The 25,837-nt window shown below is 38.0% G+C and overlaps 1 pseudogene; it reads left to right on the top strand.

The window, feature by feature from the left end:
* LOC112652011 (eukaryotic translation initiation factor 3 subunit L-like) overlaps positions 1 to 19,958 on the top strand; it is a 103,574-nt pseudogene extending 83,616 nt beyond the window's left edge.
* Positions 19,959 to 25,837: the final 5,879 nt, after the last annotated feature.

The raw sequence follows: 25,837 nt of genomic DNA, 5'->3' as shown, positions 1-25,837 counted from the left end.
TATTAGAAGACTTTCTTTTTTTGTCATAAAGGAAGTTCTTTCCCACAACTCTCCAGCAGATATATCTTTATATTTTATTGGTCACAACTAAGACAGTTATCAAGATTATTGTGATTGGCTTTTGTCATATCATGGATCATTCCTTGGGCCTGGAGGAAGGGCCCATCTTAACACACTGCTGTTCCATTAAAGAAAAGCACAGATGTTTTCACAGAAGGAGACTGGAGCTGATCTTGTAGAATGAAGAGTAGGACCATACCATCTTGGATACTATGCAGAGTAAAACCCAGAATTTATTTGAATTTGATGACAAGAACTCATCGAGAGAGAGAGAGAGAGATTTAAGGTCATCAAACTTTCCTTGCTCCTTTCCATTGTTCACCATGCAACTAACTCAGTAAAAGACCCTGTAATGGAGACAGCAAACAGGTTTGAGTCCTAATCTTGGCACTAAGGAATAACCTTTAGCAAGTAACTTATTCTCTCTGAATCTCAATTTCTGTTGCTCCTGGCAATTTATTATTTTACATACAGAAAATGACACCTTGGAGGAGCTGGAAGCTGAAAACAAGTGTTCTCCATGGGCTTCCCCCACTTCTTTCTCTCCACTTCCTTCACCTTCCCTAGGATGGGAAGCTGTCACAAACCATGGTCATGTCTACTTAGAGTTTCTGAGTCCCAATAGCAGAAGCTGAAGACATAATTAACATTGAAGCACTGAATCCTGGAATTCAGGGACATTGTACAGAGCAGCTGTAAGGGCCTGCCAAGATTAGAAATGTTTGGGATGTCTAAGCCACCTCTACGTTTGAAACATAGAGGTCTTTCCTGTCTTTAGCTCTTTTCCTAATCAAATGGTTTTAAGAGATCATGCCAAGTTTCAATACTTAAAAGCAGCCAAAAGGTTGCTTTCACCAACCTCACATACTCTCTTAAGTCTTTAAATACATTTATTTTTTTAGTTTAAATCTCGCTTAAAGTTTCCCTTCCCTAAACCCAAGAAAAGGATTATATTCAAGACATTGGTATCTTTTTCAAAATTTTATTTTTTCAAGTTGTTTTAAGTTCACAAATTGAGAGAAAAGTAGAGAGATTTACTATACACCCTCTGCCCAGACATGTAAATAACTTCCTCCATTATCAGTACCATTCACCAGAATGGTACGTTCATTTACCAAGGATGAACCTGCCTTAACAGTCATAATCACCCAAGGTCCATAGTTTATCTTAAGAATAACTCCTGGTGTACATTCTGTGGGTTTGGATAAATGTATAACAACAAATATCCATTGTTATATCATGCAAGTATTTTTACCATCTTAAAATTCCTCTGTGCTCTTTTTATTATTCCTCTCCCCTCCTCCCAACCCCTGGCAACTACTGACTTTTTTTTTATATAGATTTTATTTATTTATTCATGAGAGACACAGAGAGGCAGAGACACAGGCAGAGGGAGAAGCAGGCTCCACGCAGGGAGCCCGACATGGGACTCGATCCTGGATCTCCAGGATCAGGCCCTGGGCCAAAGGCAGCGCTAAACTGCTGCGCCACCCAGGCTGCCCTGACTTTTTTTTTTTTTTTTTGTAAAGATTTTATTTATTTACTCATGAGAGACACAGAGGGAGGGGGAGAGAGAGAGACAGAGAGAGAGAGAGAGAGAGGCAGAGACACAGGCAGACGGAGAAGCAAGCTCCATGCAGGGAGCTGGACACGGGGCTTGATCCCAGAACTCCAGGATCATGCCCTTGGCCAAAGGCAGGCACCAAACCACTGAGCCACCCAGGGGTCCCAACCACTGACCTTTTTATCTTCTTCTTCATTTTGCCTTTTCCAGAAAGTCACATAGTTGGAATCATACAGCATGCAGCCTTTTCAGATTGGCCTCTTTCACTTAGTAATATGCATTTCAGGTTTCTCCATGCCTATTCATAACTTGCTAGCTCTTTTTTTTTTTTCTTAAAAAATGAAGACTTTTAGGATTTATTCTCAACAGAATTCACATAGATCATACAGCAGTGGCAACTATAGTTATGTTGTACATTATATCCTAAGTACCTATTTATCTTGTAAGTGGAAGTTTGTAACTTTTGACCACTTTCCTCCAATTCCACCTCCCCATATCCCATCCCAGGTCTAGCAGTCACAAATATGATTTCTTTTTCATGATTTTGGTGAGTATTTTTGTGGATATATTTTGTTTTGTTTGTTTTGGATTCGCACGCGAGTGAAATCATATAGTATTTGTCTTTCTCTGACTTATTTTAATTAGCATAATGTGCTCAAGGTCCATCCGAGTTGTCTCAAGTTGCAGGATTTCCTTCTCTCACATGGGAAAATGTTATCCCACTCTGTATGTACAGTATTTATTATATTTTTTATTTATATATACCTACCCATCGGTATATACCCCACAACTTCTTTATCCATTCATTCATTAATGGACACTCAGGTTGTTTCCATATCTTGGATATTGTAAATGGTGCTGCTATCACCATGGGTATGCATATATCTTTTCAAATGAGTATTTTTCATTTTCTTTGGATATATTCTCAGAAGTAGATTTTTGGATGATATGGTAGTTCTATTTTTTAATTGTTTGAAAAGGCTTCATACCTTGTTCTATAATGGCTGCACCATTTTATAATCCCACCAACAATACACAAATGTTCCCTTTCACCCATATCCTTGCCACATTTGCTATCTCTTATCTTTTTTATTATGACCATTCTAACAGGCATGAGGTAGTATCTCATTATGGTTTTGACTTGCATTTCTCTAATGAGTAGTGATATTGAGCATCTTTTTATATACTTATGGGCCATTCATATCATCTTTGGTAAGCTGTCTATTCAAGTCCATACTAGTTTTTAAATTAGGCTATTTGAGGTTTTTTGTTTTTTTGCTATTGAGTTGTATAATTTTTAATACATTTTGGACGTGAAAACCTTATCAGATATATGGTTTGCAAATATTTTTTTCCCATTCCAAAGGTTGTCTTTTCACTCTGTTGATTGTTTCTTTTGCTATGTAGAAACTTTTTAGTTTGATATAGTCACACTTGTTTGTGCTTTTGTTCCTTGTGCTTTAGGTATCATATGAAAAAAACTTACTGCCAATACCCATGTTGAAGAGATTTTTTTTCCTATATTTTCTCCTAGAAGTTTCATGGCCTTAAGTATATGTAAGTTTTAAGTTAATTATTGTGAGTGGTAGAAAATAGCAGGCTATTTACATGTGAATACCAAATTGCAGGCATCATTTATGAAAAAGACTATCTTTTCACCATTGAATATCCTTGGCTCCCTCATCAAATATTAGTTGACCATTCATACAGTTGGACTTCAACTTACAAAGGTTTAGCTTACAATTTTTGGACTTTTTGTTGGTGCAAAAGTGATACATATTCCATAGAAACCATACTTTGAATTTTGAATTTTGATTTTTTTTTCCTGGGCTAATGATATGCAGTAAGATATTGTCTTGTGATGCCGGGAAGTGGCCATGAGCTTCAGCTCCCAATAGCCATATGATTATGAGAATAAACATCTGATACACTTAAAATCATTATGTGCTCATATGACATTCTGTTTTTCACTATTGGTACAGTATTCAATAAATTACATGAGATATTCAACACTTTATTGTGAAATAGCCTTTGTGTTAAATGGTTTTGCCCAATTGTAGGTGAACATAAGTGTTCAGAGAATGTTTGAGAGAAATTAGGCTAAGCGGGTTGGGCATATTAAATGCATTTTCGATTTATGATTATTTTCAACTTTCGATGAGTTTGTTGGGATGAATCCCCATCATAAGTTGAGGAAGATCTGAATGCGGGTTTGTTTCTGGGCTCTCAATTCTGTTCCATTGGTCTATTTTTTTCTGTTTCTTGCCAGGACCATACTGTTTTGATTACTATAGCTCTGTAGTATAACTTGAAAATAAGTGTGAAGCATGATGCCTCCTATTTTGCTTTTTCTCAGAAATGCTTTGGCCTTTCAGGATCTTTTGTGCTTCCATATAAATTTTAGAATTGTTTGTGCTACTTCTGTACAAATTACTATTGGAAGCTTGACAGGGATTTCATTAAATCTATTGATGGCTTTTGATAGTATTGACATTTTAACAAGAGTAATTCTTCCAATCCATGAATAGAGGATACCTGTCCATTTATTTGTGTTTTCTTCTATTGTTTTCATCAATATCTTATAGTTTTCAGGGACACCTGGGTGGCTCAATGGTTGAGCATCTTACCTTTGGCTCAGGTCATGATCCTAGGATTGAGTCCCACATCAGGCTCCCCACAGGGAGCCTGCTTCTCCCTCTGTCTGTGTCTCTGCCTCTCTCTGTGTACCTCTTATAAATAAACAAATGAAATTTTAAAAAAATATATCTTATAGTTTTCAGGGTAGAGTTCTTTTACTTCTTTGTTAAATTTATTCCTAAATATTATTGGTTTTTTTATGCTATTGTAAATGGGATTGATTCCTTCATTTATTTAATCAAATAATTCATTGTTAATGTATAGAAATGCTACTGGTTTTTGTTCCTTAATTTTATATCTTGCAACTTTAATGAATTTATTGATTAGATCTAGCAAGTTTTTAAATGAAATCTAGGATTTTCTTTTTTTTTTTTAATTTATTTTTTATTGGTGTTCAATTTACTAACATACAGAATAACCCCCAGTGCCCGTCACCCATTCACTCCCACCCCCCGCCCTCCTCCCCTTCTACCACCCCTAGTTCGTTTCCCAGAGTTAGCAGTCTTTACGTTCTGTCTCCCTTTCTGGTATTTCCCACACATTTCTTCCCCCTTCCCTTATATTCCCTTTCACTATTATTTATATTCCCCAAATGAATGAGAACATATAATGTTTGTCCTTCTCCGACTGGCTTACTTCACTCAGCATAATACCCTCCAGTTCCATCCACGTTGAAGCAAATGGTGGGTATTTGTCATTTCTAATAGCTGAGTAATATTCCATTGTATACATAAACCACATCTTCTTTATCCATTCATCTTTCGTTGGACACCGAGGCTCCTTCCACAGTTTGGCTATCGTGGCCATTGCTGCTATAAACATCGGGGTGCAGGTGTCCTGGCGTTTCATTGCATTTGTATCTTTGGGGTAAATCCCCAACAGTGCAATTGCTGGGTCGTAGGGCAGGTCTATTTTCAGACTGGATAAAAAAGCAGGACCCATCTATTTAGGATTTTCTTTATATAAAATTAAGTCATCTACAAATAGAGAATTTTACTTTTGCTTAAATGGTCTGTTCAGATTTTCTACTCCTGATTTAGTGTTTGTAGATTGTATGTTTTAAGTTTTTTTCCCATTTCTTATAGGTTGTCTGGTTTGTTGGTGTATAATTCTTCATAGTAGCCTCTTATGATTGTTTGTCTTTCTGTGGTATCAGTTGTAATGTCTCCTTTTTTACATGGTTTTGTTGATTTGGTCCTTCTCTTTTTTCCTTGGTTAGTCTAGCCAAACATTTGTCAATTTCGTCTATCTTTTCAAGGAAATAACTCTTAGTTTGGTAGATCTTCTAATTGTTTTCTGTTCTCCATTTCATTTATTTCTCCTTCAATATTTATTTTTTTTCCTTCTTCTATCTATACACTTAATTTGTTCTTTGTTTCTGATTCTAACATAGAGTAAGGTTTTTAATTTGGCATCCTTCTTCTTTATGCATTTACTGCTATGTACTTCCTTCTTAGAATGGCTTTTGCTCATCCCATATGTTTTGGTATGTTCTGTTTCCATTTTTGTTTCTCAGTATACTTTTTTATTTCCCTTTAATTTCTTCTTTGATTCATGTGTTGTTTAATTTCCACAAATTCATGAATTTTCCAGTTTTTCTCTTCTTTTAGATTTCTAGAGTCAAACTATTGTGGTCAGAAAAGATACTTGGTAGGATTTCAATCTTCTTGAATTTTCTAGGACTTGTTTTGTGGCTTAATATATGGTCTATCCTAAAAAATATTCCATTTGTGCTTGAGAAGAATGTTTTTCTTTTGTTGGCTAGAATGTTCTACATATAACTGATAGGATCATTTAGCCTACAGTGTTGTTCAATCCACTGTTTTCTTCTTAATTTTCAGTCTGGATGATCTATTCAATATTGAGTGTTAGGGTATTAAAGTCTCAACTTGGGTAGCCTAGGTGGCTCAGCTGTTTAGCGCCGACTTACGCCCAGGGCTTGATCCAGGAGACCTGGGATCGAGTCCCATGTCGGGCTTCCTACATGGGGCCTGCTTCTCCCTCTGCTTGTGTCTCTGCCTCTGTGTGTGTGTGTGTGTGTGTGTGTGTGTGTGTGTGTCTCATGAATAAATAAATAAAATATTTAAAAAATAAATAAAAAAATAAAGTCAACTATTATTTTATTGCTGTTTATTTCTCCTTTTACCTCTGTTAGTTTTTGTTTTATATATTTAGCTACTCTGATTTGGACACATAAATATTTACAATTGTTTTTATCTTCTACATGAGTTGGCCCCTTTATCATTACATGGTGACCTTCTTTGTATCTTTTTATCATTTTTAGTTGAAAGTTTATTTTGTCTGAAATAAGACTAGCACCCAGGCTTTTTTAAAATCTTCCTTTCTTTCTTCCCTCTCTCCTTTCTTCCTTCCCAGCTTCCCACCTTCCTTCCTTCTTTCTTTCTTTCTTTTTTTTTTTTTTTTTTTAGTTTTCAGTTACCATTTTCTTCAAATATCTTTTTATACCCTTTCACTCTCAGATTATGTGTGTATATAAGACTAAAGTGAGTCTCTCATAGGCAGTATATCACTGGATATTGTTTTTTAATCAATTCAACCATTCTGTACCTTTTGAAGAATTGAATATGCTTATGTTTAATGTAATTATTAGTAAGGATTAACAACTGCTATTTTGTTCATTGTTTTCTGATTGTTTTATAGATCCATTATTCCTTGTCTCTTATCCCGCTGTCTTTGTGTATATGTTTTAATATCTTTTGGTACCAGTATGCTTTGACTTCTTTACCACATTCTTTTGTGTAATTGTTATGTTTTTCCCTTATGGGAAAATATTATATTTAATATTATATTAAATATTATGATAATTTCATAAAATATCAGAAAATATAACAACCTATTTTAAGCTATTAAAAACTTTAATTCCTAAACTTTACAGTTTTACTTCTCCTCTCCCTTGCATTTTAGATTATTGAGATTACAATTTACATATTTTTATTGTGTAACCAATAACATTATAGTTATAGATATGTTTGTTTTTTAACCTTTAAACTAGAATTGTAAGTGAATTATGCATCATCATTACCACATTAAAAAAAAATCTAACTTTGCATATTTACCATTTTCCATGAGTTCCCTCCTACCTTCTTATGTTTTTATGATGTTAATTAATGTCCTTTTAGTTTCAGTCAACAAACTTCCTTTAGAATTTTTTGTAAGGCAGATCTACTGGTGATGAACTCCCTTAGCTTTTGTTTGTTCAGGAAAGTCTTTATCTTTCCTTCACTTCTGAAGGAAAGCTTTACCAGGTATAGAATCTTTGGTGGACGTTTTTTTCTTTCAATATTTTGAATATGCCATCTCATTCTGTCCTAACCTAAACATTTTTGTTAAGAAATCCACTGATCACCTTATGGTTTTCCTTTGTATGTTTTGTGTGCACTTAGAATTCCTTCTTTGGCTTTGGCTTTTGACAATTTAATCATAATGTGACTCTGTGAAGCCTATTTAGGTTCAACTGATTTGAGATTGAACATACTTCCCTTTCTTTCCTCTTCTTCTGGAATCCCCATAATGTAAATGTTGTTTGTTTTCATTGTATTACAAAGGTCCTTTAAACTCTCTTTGCTCTTTTTTATTTTTCTTTTTCTCCTCTGACTGGATCATTTCAAATGCCCTTTCAGGTCACTGCTTCTTTTTTCTGCGTGGTCAATTATGTTTCTGTATGTCTCTGTAACTCTTTACTGAATTTCTTAATCATATTTTTCAACTTGAATTTTTATTTATTTTGATGGTTTCTACTTTTTTGTTGAAATTTTTTGTTCATGCATTGTTTCCCTATTTTCATTTAGTTGCATGTTCTTGTAGTTCACTAATCTTTAAGAAAATTATTCTGAATTCTTTGAAAGGCCATAGATCTTCATTTCTTTAAGGTCCGTTATTGGAGTTTTATTTATTTTCTTTAGTTGTTATATTTACCTGATTTTTTTGTGGTTCTTGTTATTTCCCTGGATATCTGGGTATTTGAGTAAGTGGGCTCTTCTTCTAGACATTACAAGTTCTCTTTGGCAGAGACATTACCATTCAACTCAGTTTGGGTTTGGGGGCATATCTGTTGGAAAGAGTCTTTGGCAGGCAGGGCCTGCTATTAAGGTCTATTTTTGGACAAGGCAATTATTTGAGCTTGTGATCAGGGGTTGAGGAGTGTGCTACTGGTTAAGAACAGGTAGGCAGGGCTATTGGCTTTTTCTCTGCCCAAGTAAGTCTGTAAAAAGGACTCTGCAGTTGCCTGGAGACTGTGGTCAGACTTACTAAACAATCCTGACTGGTTACTATACTCGTATTAGGTGAAGCTAGGAATTAGCTTCCTTGTCTTGGCAGGGCAACAGAAGACCCAGAGCCAGCATGAGGGCTTCCTTGGGGGTTAGAATTAAGCAAAAATGTATACTAAATTTCCTGGTCAGATGAGGCCACCAGTTTTGCTCTGCAGATGGAGAAAGCCATGGCTATGCTCTCTGTTCAAGTATCACTATAATGAGAGTTGTTGAAGAGGCTATATAGCTTCCCATGTGTCCTGCTTAGGTTCCCTGGTCAGGTTGTCTGAAGGTTGTATTCAGCAATAAGTGGTGCTATGAATTAGTTTCCGGGCCTTGGTACAGAAGAATAAGGAGCTTTAAAGCCAGTGAGGTTCTATCTGGTCTTAAACCAATCCATGCCGCAAGTTATCTGGCTGACCAGGATCACTGGCTTTGTACTGCATACCATCAGCTCTGCCTGCATGAGTCTTGGCTTAAGCATTGCTATATTACATAGCTTCCAGGTTTTCTCACCAGCCCTTCTGCTCATATGGGGCTAAGAATCATGTTACACAGCAGTACATGGGGCCTTGGCATGGGTAAGCCATGTTCTAGAGCCAGCAAAACCTGTTATTTGAGGACCCAAATAAGGAATACCTGCACCCCACTGAGTCCTTTGTCACTATGCACTAACTTGGTTCTACAGATTGGTTGTTAGAAACTCCTTCCCCTTCTCTGTCATAATCAGATTTTCCCTAATTGAGCCCCCATTGACTCCCTAGCACTCCTTGTAGATGAAACCAGAGTATAGGAGCTCCCATGAAGTGACCCAAAACACTGAGGGGGGTGCTGGAATGCCTCTCCCCCTTTTTCCACTGGAGGAACCATAGGCTCAGGAGAGATCTCTCCACATGGTGATGTGCTGGCCTAGGGGTGGGGCAATGCCATCAGCCTATAGCCATTTCTCTTACCTTTCCAATTCAGTCTGTCTTGATCTTTGTGATGCAGAAGGGGTTTCAGCTTCACCTCCATTGTCTAGTTTTGTCTTATCCATGACTAGTTGTCAGTTCTTTTTGTGAGATAAAGCAAAGTCATGAATGGCCTATGTCACCCCCTTGATGATATTCTTCAGCTTATTTATTTTAGCACTAAATAATATTCCATTGTCTGAATATACCAATTTATCTGAAAAATTTTGAAGTTGTCATGTGATTGATTCAGATTGTTCTATATGTCTCCCTCCAACTCCCAGCTGATCTGTCACTCTGATACAATCAAACTATTAATGACCATCACTGCTTACATTTGTTAATGGCCTCCTCTGGGCCTAACATTCTGCTGAGAGATTTGCATACTTTTATGCTACATGAAACAATAATTCTTTGACTTATATTCTATTTTCATCCCATTTACAAATGAGGAAATAGGCTTAGAGATGGAAATCATAGTAGCCAAGGTCACATACCTAAAGCAGACTTAGCTAGAACCATATCAAATACTATTTGGCCTCAAAGGTGTCTATCTTATTCATTTTTCCATTCCCAGAACATACTGCAGAGCCTGGCATACAGTTGCACCTTAGAAAATAACTTGGCAATGAATGAACACAAATATTGTTCTGGATGAGCCATTGTTCTAATAGAATTAAAGGCCAGGGGTTCTTATGACATGAATTAGAAGAGAATGTCTTTTGTGAAATATCTCAGATATTCATAAATGGAAACTTCATAAATGGAAAAATGGAAAAACTTCATAAATGGAAAAATGGAAGCCAATAGAAGCTAACTGCTAAAGAAGATTAGGGCTATGCAAAGAACTTATATTTCCTGGTGTCTAGAAGCAACCTCTTCTCAGGCCAAAAAAATCCTTATTGCTAAGTGTGTTATTTAGCAGATCTGACTCCCAATACACTCCAGAATTATCTTCAACTGTCAGCTAGTTTCCCAATTGCTCCTACTTATGTTTCATTTTTGTTCTAAGTGCCATTTCCCCCTTTCATTTTGAGGCTATTCTCACTAATCCATATCGGTTTTATCATTTAGTCTTTGACACACATGTCAAGCCAAATATCAGAACAAATGTGCACAAAGCAATTATAGCAGAAGGGTCATGCTGTGAAATGACACTGAGCTGAAGCAAAGCATACTTTTTGCCCATTTCAAGAACAACAAATTCCACATTTGGAAAAAAAAAAACATAATTGGATCTCATATGTCTTCTATCCTTCCACTTTCTGCCTTAATTTAGTCATCTCTATGACCTTCTCCACTATGCCTGTGTATAAAGTGAAACATATTAAGCAGCAGCAGAAGAGAGATACTGTTCACTTTCATTTCTCTATCTGTAACCTCTCCTCATTTTCCATCAAGTACCCTGGAATTTAATTCATGCTGGCAAATATTTGCTGAACTCTTACTATTCCAGAGTCATTACCTTAGACACCATCCTAGATGCCAATTAGACAATAGAAAGAATAAAACAAGCCAGAATCTATCCTTTAACTGTATTACAAGGTAACATTTGATCGACCATTTGAGAGAGGAGCAGAGGTACAGGATTTCAAAGGAAGAATGAGATACTTCCACTTAACCATGAAACTGCATGGTGGAGCTGCCATTTAAATTGGATCTGCAGAGATAGATAAGATTTCTACAACCAGAGAGTGTTAGGGAGAACATTCCAGGCTGAGGGAATAGCATGAACAAATCGTTGATGTGGAGAACATGCTCAAAGAAGGTCTAGCTACTTAATTAGCCTGGACAGAGGGTGTATGTCATGTGTCTTCGAAGTTGAGACTGAAAATGGACTGCAGAGGATGTTGAAAATTATAGAAGACTTGATCTTTAGAAGTGGGGAGTGTTGAGGTGGGGACAGTTTTCCTGTCTGTCACCTCATATTTCTAGACAGGCTCACATCTAGTGGAAAAGTGATTGCTTGTTCTTCCCAACAAGAGAAAATTTAATTTTAATTGGTATTGCTTACAGCATTCAACTGATCTGCTTTTCCTAGTGGGCTAGCTGAGCCTCAGAGACAGAATCTAAGCCTCAGACTCTCTCTTATCATTCATTTCTTGTCCCTGCCCAATCTTTGGACCTTCTTTCCACTTCCTCTTCCTACTTCCTGTGTCCATATGAAAAGCACCCAGACCCCAGTTCCTAAGAATGAACTTAGACTGTGCTCCAACCCAGTCTGACTCCAACCTAGACTGGCTCAACCCAAGCATCCAGTGTCAAGGGGGAGAGAAAAGATGTCTCATTCTGTGTATTTGTTCAACCATATTCCCAAACTCAGTTTTACATGAGAAACCCTCTTTGGGAAAGGAAACTGGGTTAATAATAGACATGCACCCAGATACTAATAAGAAGCACTTCATTTCCTATTCAGATACTATTCTGTGAGGTCTTCCTTTACTGCTCTTACTTTCCCTTTTGGGTGGACCAAACCATTATCCCAAGAGAAAACTTAATGCACCAGCTTCTGTAACTCCCATTGTTCTTTCTCTACACCAGAAGAGAAGGTGTCTATCGCTACCTTCTATGGTTGCTTCAGGCAGCAATGCTATTAAGTAGACATGGGAAGCAATATGGGTATGCAACTGCACAAAATTTTTAAAGTCTACCCTGATTTCTTTGAACGTAGTAAAAGATAAATAAATGAGGTGACGGGGCAAGATGGCAGAAGAGTAGGGTCCCCAAGTCACCTGTCCCCACCAACTTACCTAGATCACTTTCAAATCATCCTGAAAACCTACAAATTCAACCTGAGATTTAAAGAGAGAGCAGCTGGAATGCTACAGAGAGAAGAGTTTGCACTTCTACCCAGTACAACTCATTTTTAGCCACTCAGCACTGAGCAAAATGACTAGAAAGAAGAGCTCACCACAAAATAAAGAATCAGAAACAGTACTCTCTGCCACAGAGTTACATAATTTGGATTACAATTCGATGTCAGAACCCAATTCAGAAGTACAATTACAAAGCTCCTGGTGGGTCTGGAAAAAAGCATAAAGGAATCAAGAGACTTCATGACAGCAGAATTTAGATCTAATCAGGCCGAAATTAAAAATCAGTTAAATGAGATGCAATCCAAACTGGTAGTTCTAACAATGATGGTTAATGAGGTAGAAAAAAGAGTGAGTGACATAGAAGATAAGTTGATGGCAAGGAAGGAAGCTGAGGAAAAAAGAGAAAAACAATTAAAAGACCATGAGAAAAGGTTAAGGGAAACAAATGATAGCCTCAAAAAGAAAAATCTACATATAATTGGGGTTCCAGATTCACCAAGAGGGAGAGAGGGCCAGAAAGCATATTTGAACAAATCATAGCTGAGAACGTCCCTAATTTGGGGTGGGAAACAGGCATTCAGATCCAGGAGATAGGGAGGTCCCCCCTAAAATCAATAAAAACCGCTCAATGTTTCAACATTTAATAGTGAAACTTAAAAAAAATAGATAGTGAAACTTGCAAATTCCAAAGATAAAGAGAAGATCCTTAAAGCAGCAAGAGACAAGAGATCCCTAACTAATATGGGGAGAAGTATTAGATTTACAGCAGACCTCTCCACAGAGACCTGGCAGGCCAGAAAGGGCAGGCAGAATATATTCAGAGTCCTAAATAAGAAGACCATGCAGCAAAGAATACTTTATCCAGCAAGGCTCTCATTCAGAATAGAAGGAGAGATAAAGAGCTTCCAAGATAGGCAGAAACTGAAAGAATATGTGACCACCAAACCAGCTCTGCAAGAAATATTAAGGGGGACTCTGAAAAAGAAAAGGAAACCCAAAGAAATAATCCACAGAAGCAGGGACTGAAAAGTATTAGGATGGAACTATATTCATATCTTTCAATAGTAACTAGAACATGAATGGGCTTAATGATCCCATTAAAAGACGCAGGGTTTCAGACTGGATAAAAAAGCAAGACCCATCTATTTTCTGTCTACAAGAGACTCATTTTAGACCTAAGGACACCTCCAGCCTGAAAATGAAAGGTTGGAGAACCATTTACCATTCAAATGGTCCTCAAAAGAAAGCTGGGGTAGCAACCCTCATATCAGATAAATTAAAGTTTATCCCAAAGACTGTAGTAAGAGATGAAAAGGGACATTATATCATACTTAAAGGATCTATCCAACAAGAGGACCTAACAATCATGAATATTTATGCCCCTAATGTGGGAGTTGCCAAGTATACCGATCAATTAATAACCAAAGTAAAGACATACTTAGATAATAATACACTAATACTGGGAGACTTCCCCCATGGCACTTTCTGCAAATGACAGATCTTCTAGGCACAACATCTCTATTAAAGACCATCCTGCTAAAAGATGAAAGGGTCAACCAGGAAATCAAGGAAGAATTAAAAAGATTCATGGAAGCTAATGATAAGGAAGATACAACCGTTCAAAATCTTTGGGATGCAGCAAAAGCAGTCCTAAGAGGGAAATACATTGCAATACAAGCATTCCTCAAAAAATTGGGGGAAAAAACAAATACACAAGCTAACCTTGCACCTATAGGAAGTGGAGAAAGAACAGCAAATAAAGCCTACACCAAGCAGACGAAGAGAGTTAATAAAGATTCGAGCAGAACAAAATGAAATAGAGACCAGAAGAATTAAAGAACACGTCAACAAAACCAGGAGTTTGTTCTTTGAGAGAATTAATAAGATAGATAAACCATTAGCCAGCCTTATAAAAAAACAATAGAGAAAAGACTCAAATTAATAAAATCATGAATGAAAATGGAGATATTACAACCAATATCAAGGAAATACAAACGATTTTAAAAACATATTATGAGCAGCCATATGCCAATAAATTAGGTAATCTAGAAGAAATGGATGCATTTCTGGAAAACCACAAACTACCAAAACCAGAACAGGAAGAAATAGAAAACCTGAACAGGCCAATAACCAGGGAGGAAATTGAAGTAGTTATCAAAAACCTCCCAAGACACAAAAGTCCAGAGCCAGATAGCTCTTCCCAGGGAAATTCTATCAAACACTTAAAGAAGAAACCATACCTATTCTACTAAAGCTGTTCTGAAAGAACACTTCCAAACTCTTTTTATGAGGCCAGCATAACCAAAACCAGACAAAAACCCTACCAAAAGGGAGAATTATAGACCAATATCCCTGATGAACACAGATGCAAAAATTCTCAACAAGATACTAGCTAATAGGATCCAACAGAACATTAAGAAGATTATTCACCATGACCAAGTGGGATTTACCCCCGGGACGCAAGGCTGGTTCAATACTCATAGAACTATCAACGTGATGGATCATATCAACAAGAGAAAAAGCAAGAACGATATAATCCTCTCAATAGATGCAGAGAAAGCATTTGAGAAAATACAGCATCTATTCCTGATCAAAACTCTTCAGAGTGTAGGGATAGAGGGGACATTCCTCAACATCTTAAAAGCCATCTACGAAAAGCCCACAGCAAATATCATTCTCAATGGGGAAGCACTGGGAGCCTTTCCCCTAAGATCAGGAACACTACAGGGATGTCCACTCTCACCACTGTTATTCCACCTAGTACTAGAAGTCCTAACCTCACCAACCAGGCAACAAAAAGAAATAAAAGGCATTCAAATTGGCAAAGAAGAAGTCAAACTCTCTCTCTTTGCAGATGACATGCTACTGTATATAGAAAACTCAAAACACTCCACCCCAAAATTGCTAGAACTCATACAGCAATCTGGCAGTGTGGCAGGATACAAAATCAATGCCCAGAAGTCAGTGGCATTTCTATACACTAACAATGAAACTGAAGAAAGAGAAATTAAGGAATCAAGCTATTTACAACAGCACCCAAAAGCATAAGATACCTAGGAATAAACTTAGCCAAAGAGGTAAAGGATCTATACCCTCAAAACTGCAGAACCCTTCTGAAAGAAATTGAGGAAGACACAAAGAGATGGAAAAATATTCCATGCTCATGGATTGGAAGAATTAATATTCTGAAAATGTCAATGCTACCCAGGGCAATTGACACATTTAATGCAATCCCTATCAAGATACCAGGGACTTTCTTCAGAGAGTTGGAACAAATCACCTTAAGATTTGTGTGGAATCAGAATAGACCCCGAATAGCCAGGGGAATATTGAAAAAGAAAACCCTATCTGGGGGCATCACAATGCCGGATTTCAAGTTGTACTACAAAGCTGTGATCCTCAAGACAGTGTGGTACTGGCACAAAAACAGACACATAGATCAATGGAACAGAATAGCGAACCCAGAAATGGGCCCTCAATTCTATGGCCAACTAATATTTGACAAAGCAGGAAGGACTATCCACTGGAAAAAGGACAGTCTCATCAATAAATGATGCTGGGAAAATTGGACAGCCACGTGCAGAAGAATGAAACTAGACCATTCTCTTATACCAGAAACAAAGATAAACTCAAAAGGGATGAAAGATCTAAATGTGAGACAAGAATCCATCAAAATCCTAGAGGAGAACACAGACAACAACCTTTGTGAACTTGGCCACAGCAACTTCCTACAAGATACATAAAGAACAGAACATAAAGGCAAGGGAAACAAAAGCAAGAATGAACTATTGGGACCTAATCAAGATAAAAATCTTCTCCACAGCAAAAGAAACAGTCAACAAAACTAAAAGACAACCTACAGAATGGGAGAAGATATTTGCAAATGACATATCAGATAAAGGGCTAGTATCCAAGATCTATAAAGAACTTATCAAACTCAACAGCAAAGAAACAAACAATCCAATCATGAAATGGGCAAAAGACATGAACAGAAATTTCACAGAGGAAGACATAGACATGGCCAAGAAGCACATGAGAAAATGCTCTGCATCACTGACCATCAGGGAAATAAAATGAAAACCACAATGAGAAACCACCTCACGTCTGTGAGAATGGGGAAAATTAACAAAACAGGAAACAAAAATCTTGGAGAGGATGTGGAGAAAGGGGAACCCTCTTGCACTCTTGGTGGGAATGTGAACTGGTGCAGCCACTCTGGAAAACTGTGTGGAGGTTCCTCAAAGAGTTAAAAATAGAGCTACCTTGCACCCCAGCAATTGCACTGCTGGGGATTTACCCCAAAGATACAGATACAGTGAAACAGCAGGAAACCTGCACCCCAATGTTTATAGCAGCAATGTCCACAATAGCCAAACTGTGGAAGGAGCCTCAGTGTCCAATGAAAGATGAATGGATAAAGATGTGGTCTATGCATACAGTGGAATATTACTCAGCCATTAAAAATGGCAAATACCCACCATTTGCTTCGATGTGGATAGAACCAGAGGGCATTATGCTGAGTGAAGTAAGTCAATCAGAGGACAAACATTATATGGTCTCATTCATTTGGGGAATATAAAAAATATGAAAGGTAATAAAGGAGAAAGGAGAGAAAATGAGTGGGAAATATCAGTGAGGGAGACAGAACATGAGAGACTCCTAACTCTGGGAAACGAACTAGGGGTGGTGGAAGGGGAGGTGGGCTGGGGGTGGGGGTGACTGGGTGACAAGCACTGAGGCGGGCACTTGACGGGATGAGTACTGGGAGTTATGTTGGCAAATTGAACTCCAATAAAAAAAATACAAAAACAAGATAAATAAATAAATAAATAAATAAATAAATAAATAAATAAATAAATAAATAAATTAACTAACTAACTAGCTAACAGGCTATGAGATATACTCAGGAACACTATGATCAAACAGTCTCCATTTAACTATTCACAGAACTCACATTCTTCCCCTTAACCTCATTCTTCATATCTGTGGGTAAACTGCTCTCAAATCTGCCACTGAACAACACCTTTAAATGACTATTTATTTGCATTTGGGCATTTTTCGTATCATAATGTTGGTAATGTACTGTCAGATATGTCCCATCCTTATGCAGAAGCACCTCTACTCTTAATTTTCATAATGTTCTCACTTTACTTTGTGTTTACACAATTCAAAAATTATGCAGACCTCTCTCCTTATTTCTTTTTCCATAATGTCTTATAATCCTCTACGCATTACTCTGTCTTCACAAACTTCACCCATTGTATTTCTTCTTATTAACTGGCACATTTCCCTTTCCAACTCAGAATTAACATCTGATCGATACCAACCTCTCAACAACCCCTATCTTCCTAAATATCTTAGCTTTCTCCAAGAAGGGCCATTCATGATATCTATTCTTTCTGTCTTTTTCCTCTCCTATACATTGCAAAAGTAATATGGTGCTAATACAGTTGTAAAGACTCCACTATAATTATCTCTCTCTTAAAGCAATTAAAATATAAACTGTCCTAATCCCTCTTCCAAACAGTGACATCTTCTTAAGAAACTTTCTGCCACCTCAAAAGCAGTATTTTTTTTTTTACTTCCATAGCTTCCATTTCTTTATCCCACTGTTCTGAATAATGAACATATTGTCATTGCCCAGAGTATTTTTAATTACTGGGCTTCTAAACTTAAGGTTTCTTGATCCTTGGTTGCCTTGAAGCTCAAAGGTGAACTTTCTTGTTTTCATTTCATTTCAACACCCTCCAGAGTGTGAAGAGAAGAGAGGACTCTCTGGTAGTATTTGTGAGCACTGCAGCCATAAATTTTCCTGTTGACTATTACGAATCTAAGGCTGCTTACAGTCTCAGTGCTTACCAGGGCGTTATGATATGCACACAGGAGATCCAAAGCAGGATCTGGCTTACAAACATTAGTATGACAGCAGACCTAGCAAGAGATCCTCAAACTTCATCCAATGTTTCTACAAAACCATCTCAGATTTGTTTGACCAGAGGTGTATGAGTTGCGGGCCAGTCATGTGTCCATAATGTCATTGACCAAAAGATGTATGAGATCCAAGACATCTGTGACAGCAGCTGGACCAAACTGAATAAAAGACTCTTCAAGAATACACCTTGGCAGGATGCCTGGGTGACTCGGCAGTTGTGCATTTGTCTTTGGCTCAGGGTGTGATCTTGGAGTCCTGGGATCGAGTCCCACATCGGACTCCCTGCATGGAGCCTGCTTCTCCCTCTGCTTGTGTCTCTGCCTCTCTCTCTGTGTGTGTCTCTCATGAATGAATAAATAAATAAAATCTTAAAACAAAAAAAAGAATACACCTCGGCCTGAGACGGAAGTCCTTGCTATACAGGTTGGCAACAGTACTGTCTTCTTGATTTTGTACAAAGAATTATATTACAGGCAGATATATGCCAATGTTAGTGAGGGACCCTCCTTGGAGCAGAGGTCTGAATCCTATTAACAATTGTGGCAATCTCTTCAAATACATTCTTTTTTTTCCCCCAGTGGTCCTGCTCTTCTTGATCTACCCAACCTATGGTTCTGGGATAACATCTGATGAATCCATCTATGAGTTTCAGTCCTTTAGTCAGTACCACTGTATGACCAACAAGAAGTCAGAGGAAGAAATTGACTTTCTTTGTTCTAATTTCAAAATCTGGAATGTTCACAGTGTCCTCCACTCCTTGGTAGACAAATCCAACATTAACTGACAATGGAAGGGGTACACAAGTGGAGGTGACTCTGAGGGTGTGGCTGGTGAATATGGACAGCACTCCCTATATAAGAAGCTTGGCTACTTCAGCTTGGTGGGGCTTCTGCCTCTGCACTCCCTGTTGGGATTTTACTACCAGATCATCAAGGTGATGGAGAATATCAAAGTGAACAAGAAGAGCATGTTTTTTGTGTGTGCCCGAGTGCCAGGTCACCACATATTTTAACATCAATTTTGCATTTTTGATAACGTGTCACTACCAGGATGCTATCCGGATCTTTGCCAACATCCTCTTCTATATCCGGATTACCCATGAGCATGTTTCAGGTGACCACATAAAAGTATGAGAGGATTAACAAGTAGAATAAGCAGATGTATGTGCTGCTGACAATCATTCTCACAATGTACTCCATGCAAATTAACGAGAGCATTCACCACCAGCTATGGGAGAAATACAGACCCACAGGTCTATGAGGAACTTTTCAGACACTCCTCCCCAAAATTCCTGTCACCTGTAGTGTGCAACAATGGTAGTGTGCACCCTAAATACACAAGGAAACCTTCTTGAAGCAACTGAAGGTGTTTTCTGATGAAGTGCAGGATCAGGCTCAGCTCTCAACCATCTGATATTCCTCAAGCTCTACACTACCAGGCCTATGCCCAAACTGCTGGCTTCCTGGACCTCATAGAACAGAAGTTCCATGTCAGCTCTTTGTGTTCAAACACAAAATGAAGAACCTGATGTGAACCAGGGACATCTCTACCTTAGATGGCAAATTTCAGTCAGCCTCTGGGGTTCGCTTTTATATTGATAAGGACGTGATCTACATCACGGATACCAAGAGCGCTAGGCCCTATGGTATTTGTTTATCCTCATCCAACAGATACATAAAATTTGAGAAGCTCAGTCAAATGCTAAAGAAGATGGGACAGAGACCCTGAGTACATTCACATTCTTCTTAGGAATCTATTTTGATGTCTTTGTAGGTAGGGCATATTTTTTCACTGTGAAACCCTTACATATGTCAGATATCAGCCATTCATCTGAGTTGAAGTTTACTTGAATTATGGACTGAATGTTTTAAATAGGTCTCAGTAAAGGATCTTTTTTGGAAAAAGAGAGAGAGAGAGAGAGAGAGAGAGAGAGAGAAAAGACGGGAAACATATTGCCCTATAACTATACCCTTGCCATGCTCTCTAGCTTGAGCAGCCCTAACATCTACATGCATTGTCACTGTGGTCAAGGAGCCAAGTCTCTGCTGCTGCCATGTCTCCTGCTACTAACCTCAGTCCTGCTAAATCAGCTGGTCCTGATCTTTCAGTATCTTTTGAGCATGTCACAATAGTGTCTTGCTCATTCTCATACTGTATACCATCTGTTTAGGGGGTCACTCATCCCTCCTGAGATATGAAACACCAAAAGACTCTTCTGGAACCATGTATGTACAATCCAGAAGCATATTGGAGTTGATATTAGGGGAGCAAAAATAGCAACAGCATACAGGATGAAGATGAGCTCCTCTTTCTTTCTTTGCCCCCTATCTATAACAGCTGGATCAGAGAGGCAGGAGATCTATATGGCCTCTCAAAAGACTTCCTCCAAGAACCTTTGGTATCTTGTTACAAAGCTGTGGTCAACTTGGGAATATACTACCTTATCTTTGTCATCTTGCCTTCTCTGACTTTTATCTTCACTCCTCCTTACCTGTGAATGTTCTCCCAGTAAAGTGTTAACACAAAAGATTTCCCTGTTTTCTAGGGAATCCAAGCTAAGAAAGGGGCCACAACAACCACTGGAGGTTGAGCACTTTTTTACTTGTATTTTTACAGTATTCTTACTGTAGTCACCAATATATTATGAAGTCCCTTCATGCCACATCCCTAATGATCCTTCCTCTAGGGCTACTCTAATTTACCCTCAGGTTGGACCTTAAATAGGGAGCATAAGCACCCCAAAGGAACCTTTTCCATATATCATCAAGTCTAACCAAGGAGGCATCTATGTTGCATTTTGCAGATAAACCCATCTTGTCCTTCTGCACTGACCTGAAAGCCTTATTCAAGATCATGACTCCAATTACCAGGAGAGCCACAAGAGAGGATTCATTTCCCCCAAAGCAATTCAATAGCAACCTCACATCCCTCATAATTATGTCAGAATTGGGGCACAACTTGACCTAAATCTACACAAGTCTCTATAAAAGTGTCTGGTTTCAGGCATCTTTGATGTGTGTTCAATGTGAATACTGAGGGATCTGTCAACTTCTGTCCTGGCTGAAGTTAACACAATATTTTAGTTTAGATTGTAAAAGTGTAAGGTAAAAAAGTCATATGCTAATAAAAAGTAATTCGGATCACCAACATAGGTTAAAGAACACACAACAAGAACCAAGCATACATTTCATTGTCCTATGAGAACAAGATACCTTGGAATGGAAGAGGGGCAAATGGCACTCCCAGACATCCACATGAATCTCTTACTACACAAGATCATAACCTCAAGTTTGCGATTCGATTACCTGAGATCACTGTGCTGTATCTGTAATAACCAAAATGTGTGAAAAGCAATTTAATAGGTTAAAATGATTGACTATCTTTCATTAAGCCCTAACCATGAGATATAATCTATGATAAGCACTTTACATATCCATTATTTAACTTAATGATGATCATCAATCCTCCACAGAGGACACCTCTTCTGAGGATAGAGCAGGTATCCAGTTCCTTGGTACCATGCAAAGGTTTATGAAAATCAGATTGGCAATCTTTTCTAGAAAGAGCAACAGTTGATGCCTGATATTCCAAAGCATCCTTCATCTCTTTGGATTAAGTCATTATTTCTGGACAGGGTATTAATAGCCACTTTGAGAACTAAAAGCATTTCTTGCAGTTCACATCCAAACAGGAGTTTTTTGCCCTCTCTTCCCCAGGTGACTTTCTTTGGCCTGAAAGCAAAATCAATTTGTTGAGGAAGAGGTTCTAGGTTGAGGAGCCAATGAAAGTAAATCTAGGAAGGAAACTGAAGGCTCCTGGGAGACTAAGGAAAAGCTGAGCACAGAACCTGTCAGTTTTTCCCATAGATAACTTTGTTTCTGTCCTATGACTAAGTATGTAAAAATGTGAATTAACTATAGCATGAGAGAGTTAAGGGGGATATAAAGAACTTCCTCCTTATAGTTGCTACTAGATGGACCCCTAGTAGGAGGGTAAGCTTTTTGTTCACAGATATTTGACCTCTTAGAAACAAATATCCTGAGTCTTTACCAGTTTTGAGTTCACCTTTCTATTCCACATACATTTGCCATTTTCCTTTTGGGTTTTTGTCTGCACTTTTTTTTTGTTGTTGTTCTAGAGAAATACTAAAGAGATTGCTAATGGTTTTACATTATAGCCTCAGGAGGAGTCTTAATTTTAATTCCTTTGGAGGATGTACTACCAGAGAATTATCAAGCAAATGTCTATCTATAAACTGACCACAGAGGAAGGCTGTTCTGCCTCTTTCCACTGTCTCTAATCTCAACATCAAAACATCAATGAGCATTTCATCTGCCAATATAAGTAATCCATCTTCCACTCTGTCCCAGCAACACGTGGAATTATTGTAGCGCTCTCTGGGACGTGAACATCTCAGTCCACTTGTTCAGGTATTGGCAACACAGAAAAGTGTTGGCAACAGGTCTGTTACTTGATATGCCCTCAAGACTCACTATCTCCTTGCTGTCAACTCCTTCACTGACAAAAGAGAATGACCTGTCTCTTGCTTTAGCACAAACTGGTATCAAGGTGCAGATTCTTCAGCACAGTTACACAGAGAAAAGAGACTTTCCAGGAGGCCTGGAAACATTTGGGTTACACACACAGATAGACACACACACCCCTTGCACATATAGTAGGTACTCCATCAATAATTTTGAATAAATGAAGAGAATTTGGGATCAGTGATGGAATGAGAAGCTCAAGGAAGACTAAAATATTTTTAACAGAGTTTTTAAAAACCCATAAGGACACTGATGGCTGCCTTCTAGGACAAAACACCATCCTACCTTCCTTGGTAGCCATATTGCCTGGGGTTGAATCCTAGCTTTGTCACCCATGAGGTATATGACTTTGAGCAAATTATTTCATCTGATTCTCAGTTCCCTCATTTGTAAAATGGGGGTAGTGAAAGTAGTAACTTTTAGGGCTACATTAGGGCTAATGTCTGTGAAGCTCTTAAAACCCTGTCATATACTAAATCATCAATGTTATAAACATATTAAATAAAATACATAACTTTAAAAAATCACAAGAAAGAGAAAGGCAACCCCTATCATCTAGAAGCTGGACTAGAACTCACAGCTAAACTTAGTGTTCTCCTGTTGAACATAAACAATTTTACAAAACATCAACATCAGACAAGGCCACTCTGTGACCGATATGGATCAACACAAAAACAAGATCATTCCATAATCATATGTGAACACAGACAAAACATGAACATTATCCAAACTTTTAAATTCCAGATATCCCCCTCTCCCAGATAATATGAATTACTGCCTGTTGTTTCTTTACACATTTCAGTCTTATCCTGTTCTATATCCTCTAAGTAAGATATATTAAGAAACCCAATCAGAATTACCTCTGCATCCAATTCAGAGCAAAATCTCTTTTCCTTCAAAACTCCCCCCAAAATCACCTGCTACTAGCCCAAATCCTAGAAGGCTTTCCTAACACTCACTTACTGAGGCATGTCACAGTTCTCCATGCTGTGGGAAATAAATCCAAGTTGTTAGCTACAAGTGTGTTCCCAGCAAACTCCGTCTTGAGGGCATCAACTACAACCTTTGGTGGAAATTCACTTCAGGAGAGGCAAGGAACGCTGTACGTCAGATTCGGAACCATCATGTCTATGCAAATTACTTTAGTAATTGTTTTTCCAACAGTGTTTGAAGTGTTGCCCTAGAAAGATCACTGTACTGGAGAAAGAGAGAAGAAGAAATCAACACTTATTGAGCACATGCTAATTGAAAGACTGGATGAGATTGTTAATCCAAATTACTTTACTTAATCTTCAGGATAACCCTGGGCCATGGGTATTTGTTAATTATATTTTACAGATGAGGAGGCCGAGTGTCAGAGAAGCCAAATAACTTCTTCAAAGTAATGAAGACCTGATAAGTGGAATAAATCCAACAGTCAAGATTAGTAACAAAGCTAAATTCCATCAGATCTCTAGAATGAGCATAGCAAAATATGTGCACACACTTTCATAACAATGCTAGAGGAATTCAAAGATACATGAGCATGTCCCCTGACCCTAAAGAAGGGATGGGAAAGGAGGGTAGAGGTAGAAGTGGGATGAGGGAGATGTGGCTCATTCTCTGCCTTCTTTTCCCTTCTTATGATAATTACAGACTTTTCTTGATTGGTTAGGAAGTACATGTAGGAACCAGAGCCCTTGCATTGTTTTTCTTGCAAGTCTTCTTTAGGTTCCATAACAATTAGAGAAATCAGAGCATGCGAATCCCTCAAGAAGACTAAATTGCGAGGAAAGCACATGTCCACACTTACTCCCCGTGTCCCTCCCTGACTAAGGGTTTTCAACGCAGTCCAAGGCGCAGTCACTTCTAAGGTTTGCAGTTATAAGCTATGACCCTTGCCTATACAAGATGCTCTCATCAATACTTCTCAGTATTGCCTGGAATGGGCATGATGCACAGAATTCCACCCATCTGCCTGCTCCCAGAGACAGAAAGACATTCTATTTTCAAGTAATTTTCCAATCTTTTGACCACAATTCCCCTCTAAAAACAGTCAATTTGTGACCAGCCAAATCAGCCCACATTGCCCCAGATCTTTTGCAGCTCTGCATAGGAGAGAATAGTTTCACTTCTGGAGTCAAAGAGCTTGTGCCTAAACCTCTCACTGCTATGTGGCCATCAAAAATTAGGTAACATGTCTCTGCATCAGTAGTACCATCTGTAAAAATGGATGAAAACAGTGCCTGCCTATAATGGAAGGTTTTTGTTGTTCCTACTATCATTTATTCCACCTTTTTCCAATAAAAGCCCTTTTTTCCTTTGGAAATCTACCCCTCCCCACTCAATCCATATGTTTCTTTGAACTGTACCCATCATTAGGCTTCAGGTACCAAAATGTAATCCAAGTCTGGCTAATCAGTCAAAGACTTGGTCAGGGATCATTATGTAATTTAACAAAAGCCATTAAGAATCTACTTCAGAACTTTTGCTAGAATACTATGAAATGTAAATTCTTGCCATAAGCTGTAATGTTAGAGCTGCTAGTAACCATCTTTGGTAGAGCTAATGAATAAAGCTAATGAAAGTAAAACAAAACCAAGAGTTGGAGAAAACAGATTCTTATGAACATCAAATACAGGAATCCAACAATGTCTGAACCATCCTCTGGTCTTTTCAATCATGTAAGCCAATGAATTCTCTTTTTTGTTTAAGCATGTTCAAGATAAGTTTTTGTTACTTGCAACCTGAAAAGTGATAATACATGATCTCTAAGGTTATTATGCAGAGTAAATGAGATAATCTACATAAAGTACCTAACATAGTACATTCATGGTACATGGCAAGAGTTCAAAAAATAGTTGAAAGCTAGCCGGTCCATTTTTAGATCCTGATGAGTGCAAAGCTCTCTGGAAGACACATCCCCCTCTGCAGGCCATGCCTACCATGAAATCCTCAGCACTTAATAAATATCAAAATACCTACATCATCCTTTTTTCCTTTGAGTGGCTTCTGATCTCTGCAACTCAGAATTTAGCTCAGTACTATTTTTCCCGATGCCCTGCCGACTTTTTTTTAAGATTT

Source organism: Canis lupus, chromosome 4 (assembly GCF_003254725.2).
Source record: "Canis lupus dingo isolate Sandy chromosome 4, ASM325472v2, whole genome shotgun sequence".
Classification (NCBI taxonomy): domain Eukaryota; kingdom Metazoa; phylum Chordata; class Mammalia; order Carnivora; family Canidae; genus Canis; species Canis lupus.
This window is presented reverse-complemented; position numbering and strand designations above follow the sequence as displayed.